Here is a 14,966-nt window from a genome sequence, read left to right on the forward strand (position 1 = left end):
TGGTTCAGGAGGTTATGGTATCCGGATCTGTTTGCTCTAAAAACAGGGACTAGTTTTCATCCATTTGATTATTCAGTCTATAAATGGTTCTCTCAAACTTTACAATCTGGCACATGTCTGTGCCCTATTCCATATGCGATGGTGTAATACTTTGAAATAGCCAAACTTGAGCCTGGCTCCGTGCAAATGTTTATCATGGTGATCTAACAAGGCGGTTCAGCTTCCTTTGTGTAATCGGCATCGCATGACCAAGTGTGCTGCCAGAAATATCAAAAGTCTTGTTCTAGTAAGCCAGAAAAGAGATGATGGATGATGGCCTGGTAGAGGCCCGACAATACCCCCTTGAGCTGGCCCAATGCCTGGATGCAGTTTAAGATAGGTAATGGGTAAAAATTATACGGACAGGCCAAGAGCATACTGCAAACAATTTTGTGGTTCCGTACATTTCCAGCCTTAATTAATGTAGACGTCATAATCAGTTTGCAGTTCGTGAAATGTTATGAGATATCCGTCAACTATCATAGGGTCTAATGTATGGATGGTTGCTTGTGTCCGGGCACTCTCAGACATTAAGCTATCTGAAGGCCAGCATCATTTCATAGTGGTGCTGATGTATGATGGAGGTGGTTCATTTTAAGGTTTTTGTGAATCATCTTCCGTACAGCTATCGTGGAACAGTAAATTGGGATTGACGATATGGCCTTTTCTGTAGAAGATTGGTAAAGTATGCCTAGATTTGCCAGGAGCCATAGGTAGTGTCTTTCAAGCTGTGTCCAGAAACAAGTGGAATCCGGGTTTGATTTAGTGTTGGTAGGATTTAATCTGCCAGGGCGACAGCGTAAAATACCCCATCAATATGAAAGAATACTCTCCTCCAAATTTAGAGTTGTCCACCAGTTCGAGTTACTGCCATCACAATAGTTCCCATCAATGAGTTAAAAGTTTGATAGAAAGTTCTGTTAAACAAAACGGCCACCTGTCAAACTTTTAAAGTGGGATTTTGTTTTTTGTGAAAAACAAAAACGAATGGCCTTCACACCATGGGAGGTTTCTCAAATGTTGAGAGAGTCATTTATATTTTCAGACTGTCCCGTACCACCAGGTTTTTCACTGCAGTAAGGGACCGTAAAAACTGGCCATTCCATTGTTCAATCTAATTCGGGGGCAGTGGAGTGGTCAAACCTCTGACGGACCTTACTCCATTGGGTCATCAGAAAAGTATGGCAGTGACTGAGACAGAGTAGGCTCTGTCGCTAACATACTTAAGGCCCACCCAAATGTAAATCACACAGGCGGACCTTCAGTTTGTTGCTTCATCCCTGTTGTGACTCAAACTCTAAACCAGCCCCTTTGTGAGTCTTGGTTGAAATAGGGCACTTGCAAAAGATGGTGAGCCAGATAACTGAACTCCAGATATGGTTTTCTCAGACCTCTAGCTTGATTGCCGCCCAACACAAAAGAGAAGATCTCCTTGCCAATTTGGGGGAGTATACACATAGGAATAATAGGAGTGAATATGCTGAATAAATATTTGGGGCAGCTATCATTTTAATGATTTATAACTCTTCCAAGTAGCAGATCTGAAGATGTGACCATCTTTCAAACTCAAGGGCAGATTTCGCGATGAGAGGGTTCAGATTGTCCTCCACCATACTCCTACGTCCTTTGATAATAAAATATATAGTAATTTTTGAGACCCGGTGAAATTTTGCTCCAATTACAGCCCTGGTTGCAACTGTGGACAATGACAGAACCCCACTCTCATCACAATTTACATTACAGCCTGAAATTAAAATTTGGAGAACTCAGTTATCAGTGAAAGTAGCTTGGAGATGGAGGTTGGGGTAATAATGATGAGAAGTATATCATCAGCATCAATTATGGCTTTAGACTCTCCTACTGGGCGCTTATATCCTTAACATACAGAGCCAGGAGGAACAAGAGAGGGGGAGTGGCAGCCCGTATAGTGCCCATTTCAATAGGAAATGGGTCATAAAAAACCCATAGTTCAGTATTAAATGCGCATTCTGGTACACCAAGCGCACTTTCCTGTTAAACTCTTCTCTCTCCAGAAACTGCCCTCTCCAGAGTACTGAACAGGCAGCCCAAACTGACTCAACCAACAGTTTTGTCAACGTCTAATGACCGAGCAATGAATTCTCCAAGTCTTTCAACACAATAGATGGGAAAGTGACAAAGTGATTCCTTGGAGATCTACCCAGGATAAATTCTACCTAGATTTCTGGAGGAAGCTAGGAATAACCGTTCTCATCCTATTGGCCAGGATCTTCGGCAAGACCTTTATCTTCATATTTATCAAGGAAATAGGTGTATAGCTTGCACAGCACAATGTGTCTTTACCTGGTTTCGGGATCAAGGTGATTATGGCTGGTGATGTGCATGTCGTCTCGTTCACTAGAAGTGGCATAAAGCATCTTAGTCAGGCAGGCTTTGTCTAGCTTGTGCAATTCTACTGGGTATCCATCTTCACCCAGTGACTTTGTGTAGGGTACGTCTTTAATGATAGTCACAATTTTCTCCATTGCGCTTTCACCCTCCAGGAGTAGCTAACCTTTGTCTGAGTGCAGGGGGATTTTTATACAAGATAGAAGATGTCATTCCTCGTCTGAGGCTTCTGACTGTTTGGCATTATACAGAGCTTTAAAGTAGATGGAAAAGACTTTGACTATGTTAAGTGTGCACATAGTTCCTTGCTCACTATATACTGCAGTTAAGGTAGATTGGGGCTCTGGCTGTCTAAGTTGGGATGCATGGAACATCTAAGCTTTCTCTCTCTTCTTGAAATGATGCTACTGTAGGAATAAGCGCGCACATTAGGCTTTTGATGATACAAAAAGGCACTAAGGGTATACTTTTCCTTTTCAATGTCGCAGTGTAATTGGGCTGACAGTCAACTGGTGTATTGTTGCTCTGTTAGGTCTCTGATGGCAGTTCCAAACGTGGCCTCTTCAAATTTAGCCTTTCGTTTAAGCAGTGCTGAATCTTGCATCATCATTACTCTTCATATGGCCTTTCCTTCAGCCCTGAGAATTTGCGACAGTGGTAGAGATTATTTATCATCTTCCAAGTAAGTGTAAATGTGAGATTTGAGATTCCTATTCTCAGCAGGTATCTTGTATATGGAGGTGTTCATAAGCTAAAGTTGTGGCAGACACATAATCTGACCTAGGTGCAGATGATAGGGGTCTCAAAATGCATCTTCTTGTATGGAGCAGGCAGAGAGGGATTAGAAAAAAGTCAATTCTAAAGATCGAGTAATGAACACAATATATGAACGTGAACTGCTGGTTTCTGAAGTGCAAGAGTCTCGATATAGCTGTAAGGTTGTAGTCATCAGTGGTAACTTTGAAAAGTGCCCTGTTATTCTCATGGTGTTTATCATAGGAGGCTGTTATGTCTAGGAAGGGGTTGATGGCTAAGTTCCAGCCTCTACCCTGTATAATGAGAGATCTGCTAGAGGAGAAATTTGGAAGCAGATGAAAGAACCTGAAGAAGTTTGGTGTGTATGTTAGACCAAACTACCACCGTTTTACCTGGTACGGAGTTTTTAGCAAAAACATAGCAACCGTTTGGGTTGGTCCATGTTTAGTATGTGCAAGACAAGGATTTCTTCATTAGTATTGCTACACCATATTTCTTAAAAGTAGATAAGGAGGGGGCACCATTTGACGTATCTGAAATGGTGCAGCCACTGCATATAGCTTTGCTTACCCAGTCCCTCCTTAACCTATATGAGTCAGCTGAAGACAAGTTTCTTGCATAAAGGCTATATATATAGTAGGAGAAACCACTAATGCTCATGGACAGAATGTTACATTTTCCTCCGCAGATCAGGAGGGCTAACTGGAAGAATGGAGAGAGGAAGAACTCGAGGATGGACAATGAGACGTAGGGTGTCAGGGGCAGGCTCGTATGTATGTGATGTGTAGCTCAAAAGCTGTATCTACAAGTTTTAGGGCAGGAGGTCCCCAGTGTAGCAGTGGGTGAGAGCATGGTGGGTAATCAGTACTACGGGACGTCAAATCTTGTGGATGTGGGTCACTAATTATGTAGGTAGACACCTACTTTGTGCAACGGGGAAATATGGATCCTAGTTATCAGTCAGCACACAGAGCTGTAAGTGATGGTGTTATGAAGGGGCATCCCCGGGTCATTTAACCGGAAAATTAAGAATCAGATCAAGGTGTCATGTAGCAGCGAGGAAGGAGGAGGAGGGTATAATAGCAGTACGCAGCAAGACTAAGGGTCCTTCAGAGGAAGTCACTTAGACCATGTATTGTCTTCTGAGGACTGCCGACCTAGAATTATTTCGGTCTCTATGTAGAGTGCAAATGACTTGTGCCAGACCGTCATGGTCTGAACTATAATATTGGGTGCCCTGAGTGCAGGGCCGATGAGATCCGGTTCTGTTCTTTGTGATACGACAGCTAACTGGTTGTGGTGGTGACCTGTCCAAGTCCACTTGGTCCAGTGTCTCTAGGAAGTGGTCGAGGTCTTTAGGTTCTGAGTAATCGGTTGTCCTACCATCTATGGTGATGAATACTGTGGCAGGTTTCAACAGTCCGTATTTAATGTTCCTTTTTTGCATTCCAGACTTTGCACCAGTGGTTCATTTCCATTGTGAAGTATGCAAAGATGTGGAGGGTATGACCATCATAGGTAAAGGGGCTATGTTTCTTGGCTAGTCATAATACTGGTCTTCCTGGGTGGCGTCCAAGAAAGCACCCAATGATAGCCCTTCATTTGGATAAATTGGTTGGGATCTGCGGTCTTATTCTGTGGGCCCTATGAAACTGTAGGAGTCCTGTGAAATCTAGTAATTTTGGTAAAAATTACTTAGGGGGCTGGTTACCATGTTGCCTCCCTTACATTTCTCTGGGATTCCATAAAATCTTGAAGTGTCACACCATAAGCGGTCTTCTAAATCAGTTTTCTCTGTACCTGCCAGATAGCCTGACCCCAATCAGGAGTCTAGTTCAGAGAGTCTTCCAGGTCAGTGATGCAATGACTGCGGAATCCATCCGTTGGTGTAATATCAGTGATTTAACCTCTGAATTAAGTTCTGTGATTTTAACTTCAATCATGCCCATGAAGGACCCTAACGTCAATCTCATCTTCAGGATTCTCTCTAAACTAATGTCCGAGTCTGGAACTTTGAGTTTGGTGTTGCTTGTTTCTCCTGGCTGTGTCTCTGAAAAAGAGAGCTTTCCAGTGGCTCAGTGGACAAAATCATGCCTTAGTGGTTTAAAAGTTTGCGTTTTGCTAGTATGACAGTCTATGATGTGAGTAGTATTTGGAGGGTGCAACGCAGAGGATAATGTGTAGAGCTGTTTTGAGATAGTCAATGCTTCTTACTCAGGGATATTGCCAGCATGCAAGGAAGAATTCAGAGCCAATGGAGGTGGGTGAGAGAGCACTGTAGGGTGAGAGGCAGATATAGAGATAATTCCCATGGAGAAAATACACAGGTGTGCCTCACTGCCAGGGCCAAGGGGTCTAAAAGTCACCTATCTTCATTGCACACAGTGCAGAAGTATTGGGTTGTGTTCACTAAAGTCAGACAATTATAAAGGCACCAGCAGTTTATAAACTTTGGGGCAGAAAGGACACAGTATAAGGCATTGCAAGCATGACAGGCCCATGTCAACCTCTGGATGTAAGAGTGGGAGCTTATCGGCACCAGCATCAGGAAACAAACATGCCAGACTGCAGTATCTCTCAGGGGCGACTCCAGAGCCTGGGAGATTGAGAGGGGTTGGGGGTAGAGCAGGGCGGTCACATCCGATTCTGGTTGGTATGTTCTTTGGACAGGATGGTGCTAATGAGGTTGTCTGGCTTCATGCAGTTTGACACATCTCTTGCACTGAGGCAAGCTGGAGTTCACTACAGTAGAGGCATTTCCTGCAGCCACTCTATGAACAGTGGTAGCAGGAAAAGGAACTCTATGGTGGGCCCACTATGCTTGATGCAGTACAGTTCCCAAGTTCCACAGCAAGAACTCTTAGACGCACTTCCCACAATTCAGATGCTTTCAGGCGGGTCCGCCCATATTAGAGGATCAACATTGGGACCTGTGTAATCGTGGTTACATAGAGGACATTAGAAATTGGTTTCACATCAGATTTTGCTACTTCCACAATCAGGGCCGAAAGCGCTCTATTGTCATTGTGCTCCTCTCCACCTCTGAAAGTTACAAGTGGGTCATCAAGGACACTAGGTTCCCGGTGGTAAAGATATGGCTGAATACACAGAGCTCTGCTCACAAGTGGTCATGACATTTGCAGCCAAGCACCACATCCCAAATGGCCACCTCTTGACAGAGGTGCATAATGCCAAAGAAAAAAAGCATTCAAGGTAAGGACATGTTACCAGGAAGACTGAACATCAGATGCTAACCCTGATTCTTTTTTTTAGCACTCTTGGAACGGAAAGAGATGGGGGAGAAAGAAGGTATGAGGCATTGCAGCATTTCCTGCTCAGTCGTACGGCAAAGACATTCAGGTCTCGGTGCTATACCATTTCTTCATGGTTCAGGCATATATGCTGGGTGAGTGGAGATGTGGTTAAAGCTGCCTACTCTGAAGTTGATCATCACTGCAACCATGATGACAGGAATGTGCATGTCATTGGAAGGGTCTAGTATGACTCTGTACATTTGTGGTGACTGGGTACCCCCCAATTATTTGGTACCAACTATCACCACCTTGGATCTAACGAATGGAGGCGAAGGCGTTTAAGTCTAGGAGGATCTATTTCAACAAATGTATATTTAGAGAGGATTCTGACCTGGATGAGAAATCACTTATGGACAGGTTCCTGCATTAGATCCTTATCAGTAATTTTAATAAGCAAGTTTAGGCTTAAAATTTAGGATAATGAAGGCAGCAGCAATACACCAAGTTGTTTAAAACACTAGCCAAAATCATTATTCATGACACCAGGGATAGATGAACCGGTACGGGCCAGGCATGAAGGTCCATCAACAGACAAGAGTATCATACCAGGTGAAGCTGCAAAGATTTCATATGCAGTTGCACATAAGGTTTGCAATTGCAGATTGACCACTAACGAGGCTAGTGTTTTTGTGAATACTCTCACTACTGCATCATTTACTATGAGATTAGTACAGTAAACCACTGGAGCTTTCTGTGACACTGCCAGAAAGACACATGGTCAACTTACCAACAGCAGGCACTGTTCTGAGCTGGCACCTGAAATCGAGTCAGCACTTAGAAGCTTAAAAGTTGGAGGAACTGGTTCAGGTGGCATACGCTTTAAATTTGGCATACCATACCTAATGTCCGTTTTTGAGTGATATGTAATCGTGCGAGTGTTAGGCCTGCCTTTCATACACAGGTTTAATGACCCCTAAGAGGAAGAACCTCACTAGCTCCATCAAAAACATCTCTGAACACGGACACACAGTTGGCCTTCGTGACAGAAGCTGAGAAAGTTGTAGTCACAGCTATTCTTGAAAACCAATAACACCCAGGAGGTGCTTGTGACCTAGATATAATGACGGTAGTGGTAGAGAAAGTGTCTTCAAACAGGGATGTCAAGCCCATCCTTCCCCACTGTCATACTACAAGGGAGTAGAGGAAGTTCTCGAGCCCTGAAAATGTAACTGGGCCTTCTTCAAGGAGAATTTTGGCTGGGTAGTATACAGGATACAGTAGTCCTTCTACCACTTTTATTTTTGGGCCATGAATTCATCCAATTCATAGACTATAGTACATCTCAATTATAACGTACTTTAGTAAAAATAATATGGCTCATGCATTTTAGACATATGGTATAGAAATTAGCCTCTGACAATGTAGAAAGGCCCTGCTAATATTACCAATGTTATAATGAATGAGATTAAGGAGAAATACTAAAATCAAATCATTACACTATCATAGTTTGACAACCAGGTATAATTATATTCAGAGTAGGGAGTGGTTTGTTAACGTAAGTTGACATAAGGAATTTAAGGCAAGCTGTACAAAGTAATTCTTTGGTCGATCGCAAGTCCAGCAATTCGCAAAATCACAAGGTTTGCAATTGCAAAATTGCTTTAAGAGATGTTTTTAACCCAGTTTGTGAGTTGGAAAAGCGACACTGACTCACAAAATAGGTTTAGTAACCCATCTAGGATAACAATTAGGAAGGGGCAGTCCCTTATGATTGTTATTTGACATGGGATGTATCAATGGTTTGCGGTCGCAAACCACAGCTAATCAGTTACCCACACCCCAAAGGAGGCTGTAACAAATTTTTGTTTCTGAATGGGGTCGGGTCCTCCCGAGAACCACTGCCTGCTTCCCCCAATGTTTTCACAAGCAGTAAGGAAAATGCTACTTACCAGTAAGCAACTGTTCTTGGCATGTAGAGCTGCAGAGATTTATACTACTGCATAGATCGCCATCTAGTGTTGGGCTCGGATGCTTGCACCTTGTTGTTGTCTTGGAAGAAGTCTTTTGAAGTCACGAGATAGGAGACTCCTCCCTTGGACGATAGTGCGCATGGGCATCGACTCCATCTTCTGATTGTTTTTCGCCATGAAGGGAAATGATGGAGTCAGTAAGAAATATGAGAGATGTCCATGTGAATGTATCTAATTAAGATAATACTGGAACAGATACTGGTCCCGGGGAGGCGGGTGGGCGAATGAATCTCTGCAGCTCTACATGCCAAGAACAGATGCATACTGGTAAGTAGCATTTTCCGTTCAAGGCATATGTGCTGCCGAATTCAAACTACTGCATAGCTTGTACAGCAGTGTCTCCCCTAGTGGTGGTCACCTGTATCTGTTGCAGTGGTTTGAAAGAGTGTCTTTAGAACAGCCTAGCCTACAGAAGCCTGTTGCTTCGCCTGCACGTCAACACAATAGTGTTTGGTGAAGGTATGTGTTTGCAGACCATGTTGCTGCCTTACAGATGTCATCTAAGGGAATGTTCCCTAAGAATGCCATGGAAGTCCCTAGTTTGCGTTTTGAGTGCACCCTAGGGGGAATTGTTAATGTGCATTTAGCCTTTTGGTAGCATATCTGAATGCATTTGACTATCCACCTAGCAATTCCAGCTTTGGAGATGGGGTTTCCTTTATGAGGTGGTGAGAAAGCTACAAACAGTTGTTTTGTCTTTCTAAAGGGCTTAGTCCTGTGAATATAATAAAGTAGGGCTCTTTTGACATCAAGTGTATGAAGAGCTCTCTCTGCTATAGAGTCTGGGTTTTGGAAAAACACTGGTAACTCTATTGATTGTTTAAGATGAAAGGCAGAGACTACTTTGGGAAGGAATTTTGGATCTGTTCTCAGAACCACCTTGTTACGATGTAGTTGTAAGAATGGTTCTTGTATGGTTAAAGCCTGGATCTTACTCACTCTCCTGAGAGAGGTGATTGCAACTAGGAAAGCTACTTTCCATGTAAGGAACTGCAGTTCACATTCGTGTAGAGGTTCAAATGGGGGACCCATGAGCCTGGTAAGAACAATGTTTAGATTCCACACTGGAGAATGTGGCAGTGTGGGAGGAATTACCCCTTTAAGGCCTTCCATAAAAGCTTTGATTGCAGGTACTCTAAACAGTGACAAGTGTTGTCTGTTTTGTTATCCAGCAAGAGCCGCTAGATGCAATCTTATGGATGAATATGCTAGATTACATCTTTGTAAATGCAGCAAATAGTTCTGCGTTAGTAGCTTTGGGGAGAGACGCAGTTTTTTGGTGTGGAACCACTGAGAGTTAGAGAAGTGTGGTGAACCACGGTTGCCGTGCCCATGTTGGAGAAACCAGGATAATCTTGAGAGACTGTTGCCTGAGCTTGCGTATTACTAGCGGAATGAGTGGGAGAGGCAGAAAAGCGTACGCAAATCTGCCAGACCAGTTCATCCATATCGCATTGCCCTTGGACAATGGGTGTGGAAACCTGACGGCAAAGGTTGGGCCTTTTGCGTTTTCTTGTGTGGCAAACAGATCTATGTCTGGGTGGCCCCACATTTGGAAAAATGGTTGAAGAACCTGTGGATGAAGTTCCCATTCGTGGATCTGCTGTATCTGACGAATGAACAGATCCGCAATCTGATTGTGTACTCCTGGAAGATGTTCTGCTAGGAGATATATGTTTTGCGGAATGGCCCATCTCCATATGTTTTGCACTAGTTGAGAAAGCTGCAACAAGTGTGTTCCTCCTTGTTTTTGTATGTAATACATTGCTGTTATGTTGTCCTTCTGGACCAGGACAGTCTTGTTCAGGAGATGTGGTTGGAATGATTTTTGCGCTAGAAATATTGCTAGTAATTCTAGGTGATTGATGTGGAGCACTTTTTGTTGAGTGGTCCATTTGCCCTGGACTGTGTGATTCAGGAGATGGGCTCCCCAGCCAGTGAGGGATGCGTCTGATGTTAGCACAATCTGTGGAACTGGCTCTAGGAACGGCCGCCCTCTGGATAGGTTTTGTGTGTTCTACCACTGCAGAGAGCGATGTGTGCGGCTGTCCACCAACACTAGATCTGTAAGTTGACCTTGAGCTTGGTTCCACTGACGTGCTAAGCACTCTTGTAAAGGGCGCATCTGGAGTCTTGCATGAGGGACAATGAAAATGCAAGAAGCCATCATTCCTGCTAGCTGCATAAACACTTGAGCTGGAAGGGAGTGTTGGGGTTGAAACCTCTTGACAAGGGTTTGTATACTGGCTATCCTGGCTGGATTGAGGTATGCCAGAGCTGTGTAAGTGTTTATTGTGGCCCCTAGATACTGATGTATGTGGGAGGGCTGTAGGTGGGATTTGGTGTGGTTTATTGTGAACCCCAAATCGTGTAGCAGCTGAATTGTTTGGTATGTGTGCTGTACACACTGCCTGTGTGATTTGGCTTTTGTTAACCAGTCATCCAGGTATGGAAACACATGAATGTGTTGTCTTCTCAAGTGCGCAGCTACTACCGTCAGACACTTTGTGAAGACCCTGGGTGCTGTTGTTACTCCAAATGGCAGGACCTTGAACTGATAGTGTTGGCCGTCCACTGTGAACCGTAGATATTTCCTGTGAGCAGGGTGTATGGGAATATGGAAGTAGGTGTCCTTGAGATCTAATGTTGCAAGGAAGTCGCCTTGTTGAAGCAGGGAAAGGACTTGCTGAAGAGTGATCATGTAAAAATGATCTGACTGAAATGTAAAAGTTTAGGGGTCTGAGGTCCAGGATTGGTCTGATAGAACCGTCCTTTTTGGGGATTAGAAAGTACAGTGAGTACACCCCTGTCCCCTGATGCTCTAGGGAAACTGGTTCTATTGTGTGCTTTTGAAGCATGGAGAGAACCTCTTGTTTGAGAAGCGTTAGATGTTCTATGGACAAGGGACGCATTCTGGGTGGTATGTTGGGTGGAGTAGCGATAAGGTCCAGGCAGTAACCATACTGGATAATTTGTCTTATCCACCTGTCCGTGGTAATGGAATTCCACATAGGTAGGAATTGTGATAGTCTTCCCCCGAGTGGAGTGGTCTGGGGGTAGTGGAAGGAAGTCACTGTTTTGTGGTGGGGGTGTTGCGGGTATTAGACCCGCGTCCTCTCCCTTTGTTGTTATTGCCTCTGTAATTCCCTCTAACGTAACCTCTGTAAGGGGAGGTTTGGGTGGGATTTTTATAAGTGGAAGAGGTGTTGTCTGTGCCAATGGTCTTGGAGGCGCCCCTATAAAAGGAGAGACGAAAAGAACCTCTACTAGTTGTTGCTTGTAGAGCCCCCATTGATTTGGCTGTCTCTGTGTCCTTTTTCATCCTTTCTAAAGATGTATCCACAGTGGGTCCAAACAAGTGTTCCTGATTTAAGGGTTGATTGAGGATGGTAGACTGCACCTCTTGCTTAAAACCAGATATGCGTAACCACGCATGTCTACGCAGTAACACACTTGTGTTTATTGTGCGGGATGCTGTATCTGCTGCATCAAGGGCACACTTTATGGAGGTATTGGTGATTAGCTTTCCCTCTTGCCTGGGAGGTGTTGAATGAGCTTTTCAAACTCATCAAAGTGAGCCCTGTCGTACCTTGCTAGTAAGGCTTGTGAATTGGCGATGCGCCAAAAATTTGCTGCTTGAGACGCAACTCTTTTGCCTGATGCGTCGAGTAACTTAGACTCTTTGTCTGGTGGAAGGGCTCTCCTGTGGTTTGGGAATTTGCCCGTTTGCGGGCATTTGCTACAACCAAAGAATCCAGAGGGAGCTAACCTTTAATTTAAGCTGGATCACTTGGAGCTGGCTTATACTTTTTCTCTAGTCTAGGATTAAGAACCCTAGCCCTAACAGGGTCTTTAAAAACCTCAGGGGCATGTTTAATCATCCCTTTGAGCTTAGGGAGAGTGTCTGTTGTTTTTGAGGCTGAGCAAATGTCTCTAGTAAAAAGTCCTCCTCCTGAGGGTCTGAATGTAGTTGGACCCCATGGTTTTGTGCCGCTCTATTTATTAGTTGCGGAAACCCTATACTATGATCTGGAGGGGTATGAATCTGGCTCGGTTATATCTGGGACATTATAATCGTCCCAAGGGTCCTAAGGTGGGATACTGTGGGTGTCATCATCAGTATCTGTATTATGAGGTGAAAGTATGTCGTCATCATCATTCCCCATATCATCATCATCCTCATCTTGTGGTGAAAAAGCAGGCACTGGAGAGTGTTTGAAGGCTGTGGAAGTGGAGAGAAAGGCCTCATAGGTGAGATGGATGAGTCTTTCTTCTTGAGGTGTCCAGCTTCCTCTTTTTAGGTAGTATAGATGTGACATCTCCAGTAATGGGGTCAATTTAGAGAGTTTTTTGCCTAGGATCCAGGTGATCTGGATGGGAAAGTTCTTTAGATCCACTGTCTTTTGTCGGCGCCGAGGACTTCGGCTCCGAGTGGTGTTTCGGCTTGTCTTTAGGAGGTGTTTTTGTCTCCTTTTGCCGTGGTAGCATTTTCAACCCCGAAGGCTTAGCCTGTTTTTTCGGATCCAAAGGTTTTGCCTGAGTTTGCTTCGGTCGGTTGACTTTGGGTTTCGGTGCCAAAGATTCCGGTGTCGGCGGGACCTTGGGCTTATGCTTCGGTGCCGAGGATTGTTTCTCAGTACCATGATGTGGCTGGCTCGATCCTGAGCTGGTTGAAGGTTTTTGATGCTTCAGAGCTGGGCCCGGAGGTGGGGCTTCTGAAATCTTATCTCGGTGCCGACCCAGACCCGAAGGTGAAGGTGTGACCGGAGCCTTTTGTTTTTTCGGGGCAGGGGGGTCGACGTACGCACTCACGCTCCATTGACCTGGAGTAATCATCCGGTCGTCTGATTCCGATTCCTCTGCTTCGGAGATGTTGGGTTGCTCGTCTCCTGTGTCTGGTTCATCTGAGCCTGCCTCGAAGATGTTCTCCGGTGCTAGAACGGTTGACCTGGACATTTTGTGTCATTTGGCCCGGCGATCACTTATAGTCTTTTTGGACCTGAAAGAGTCACAGGCCTGGCAATGTCGACTCTCGTGTTCTGGCGAGAGACAAAGGTTGCAGACATCGTGGAGATCTGTGTGTGGGAATTTAGCCCCACACTTGCATTTTTTGAATGGAGTCCTTTCCATATGCTGGTTGATGGCGCCGATTGGCCCAACGGCCCACATCGACGACCGGACTCGAGAATGTCTTCGAAACTGGAGAGAGATTCGCTAACGAGACAATACCGTTGAGCGGTGAGAGTTTTTTGCGTGTCAAAGGGGAATCGACCGACGTCGACCCGGAGCGCAGCAAATTACATCCGAACCTGATGGCGGAAAAAAACAATCTGAAGATGGAGTCGATGCCCATGTACACTATCGTCCAAGGGAGGAGTCACCTATCTCGTGACTACAAAAGACTTCTTCCAAGACAACAACAAGGTGCAAGCATCCGCGCCCAACACAAGATGGCGATCTATGCAGTAGTATGAATTCTGCAGCTCATATGCCCCAAACACTTATTTTTGTAATGCAGCATTCGATACATTTAGGAACCCACGCTGCTTTACAAAAAAAGTATCTCATTTTGTAATGCAAAAACATGGATGGTGGTCTTCCGTTCCTTGCAGGTCAGCCTCCCTGTGTTTGCTGCAAATTACACCGAAAACATTCATTCTGACCCACTGCGAATAGACCTTTTGTGATGCAACCTATGGGTCCTATACCAAATCATAGACGGGACACAAAACATTGGTTTACAATTTGCAACCAGTCGCTTAGTACATCTGATTCTTAGGACTCTAAGTTAAGGTGGAATTAGGAATACTGCTTTTAGGTTCATTTGTTAAGAACAATACATCAAAGGCTGACTGCAGTACGTTTCTGATTATATGATAGTCTACTGAAACTGCATGTACAATTATTTTAACCTTCATGATTTGTTCCAAAATATTGCTCATAAATATGTAAGTGATTTTGTATACGGAATCTTCTATTTTCTACACACCACTCTACCCTTTATGCAATACTTTATAAAAAACTTTATTTTAAGATAAAAAGCAAGAAAACACATGAACATTTATAGCCGATTCTGGACCAAGGATTAACTGAGAGCTCTGTCACTCTCTGGAGCAGAGTGTCCCATTCAGGACCAGAACATGTTTCCATCCAACAAAGTAAAAAGCATGGAAGTGTTTAAAGATTCCCCTTGGAAGGGGTAAGATGGCTATTGTCTTAACTGGAAGGCAGAGTGATGTCAGTGTTCATAAAAGCATGCCTTGATCAGGGAGTGTTGTGTCTGGATTCCCTCTGGTCTCCCTATCGCTTTAGGTCTTGTCAGACCTCCTGCATAAGAGAATCTAATGACATGTATCCCGGTGTATCAGCTAAACACAATCCAGAGTTCATGGAACATGCCACAGAAGCAACAGTATCTATCATTTCTAGAGGATGTGCTTGAAAGCTTTCGAAACCAGGGAATGTTTGTTACATAAGACTAGTCAAACATTCTACAGCCGCTGCCTTCTCCTCCGGTCCC

The 14,966-nt window shown here is 44.3% G+C and overlaps 1 protein-coding gene across 1 annotated transcript in view; it reads right to left on the reverse strand.

Moving 5' to 3' along the window:
* The window catches only part of MIPEP (mitochondrial intermediate peptidase), a 596,799-nt gene that overhangs the window by 240,966 nt on the left and 340,867 nt on the right, over positions 1-14,966 (reverse strand). The gene's annotated exons all lie outside the window — the stretch shown is intronic.

This window comes from Triturus cristatus, chromosome 8 (genome assembly GCF_964204655.1).
Source record: "Triturus cristatus chromosome 8, aTriCri1.1, whole genome shotgun sequence".
Classification (NCBI taxonomy): Eukaryota; Metazoa; Chordata; class Amphibia; order Caudata; family Salamandridae; genus Triturus; species Triturus cristatus.